Source organism: Carlito syrichta, unplaced genomic scaffold (genome assembly GCF_000164805.1).
Source record: "Carlito syrichta isolate Samal-C Ts95f unplaced genomic scaffold, Tarsius_syrichta-2.0.1 Scaffold295487, whole genome shotgun sequence".
NCBI lineage: Eukaryota > Metazoa > Chordata > Mammalia > Primates > Tarsiidae > Carlito > Carlito syrichta.
The window spans coordinates 359,646-360,474 of record NW_007239583.1 but is presented as its reverse complement, the minus strand read 5'-3'; the positions used below and the strand labels follow the sequence as shown (position 1 = coordinate 360,474).

The 829-nt window shown below is 36.3% G+C and overlaps 1 protein-coding gene across 1 annotated transcript in view; it reads right to left on the bottom strand.

The window, feature by feature from the left end:
* MIPOL1 (mirror-image polydactyly 1) overlaps window positions 1–829 on the bottom strand; it is a 131,587-nt gene that overhangs the window by 906 nt on the left and 129,852 nt on the right. The window lies entirely within an intron of this gene.

The following is an 829-nucleotide window of genomic DNA, read 5'->3' as shown; positions in this document are numbered from 1 at the left end:
GGTTGCTGCGAAATTCATGATTTTGTTCTTTTTTATGGCTGTGTAGTATTCCATTATGTAGTTTTCTGACCCTTGAAACAAGCAAATATGTTCAGTTTACAAAATTAACGATGACAAGTAAATGCATTAATTCATTTTTGAAAGATAGTAATGGTTGAAACAAAAAGGTTTACAGGCTCAGCTTTCTTAAGAACAAAAAATAAAATTCTCCAACAATCCTGATGAGTCAGATTGGGGAGAGAAGAACCTATTCAGTAAATGTTGCTGGGAAAACTGACTGACCATATGCAGAAGATTAAAACAAGACCCCTACCTATCACTATACACAAAAATCACCTCTAAATGGATCAAAGACCTAAACATAAAACCTCAAACTGTAAGAATCTTAGAAAACACAGGAGTCACCATTATGGAAATTGGAACTGGCAACCAATTCCTGATCAAAATCCCAAGTGCCCATGCCCTAACAGATAAAACAGACAAGTGGGATGTCATCAAACTGACAAACTTCTGCAAAGTCAAAGAATCATCGGAGAGTGAGAAAACTGTCCACAGACTGGGAAAAAGCATTTGCCAACTGTATATCTGACAAAGGCCTAACATCTAGGATCAGGAAGGAACTCAAACGTGCCAAAAATAAAAAAAAAACAAACAGTTCCATTACAAAGTGGGCAAAAGATATGAGTAGACACTTTCAAAAGACAACATGAGCAGTCAACAGATACATAAAAACATGCTCAGCTTTAGTAGTCATCAAAGAAATGCAAAGTAAAACCACAATGAGATACCACCTAACTCCAGTCAGGATGGCCATCATCAATAACTCAAA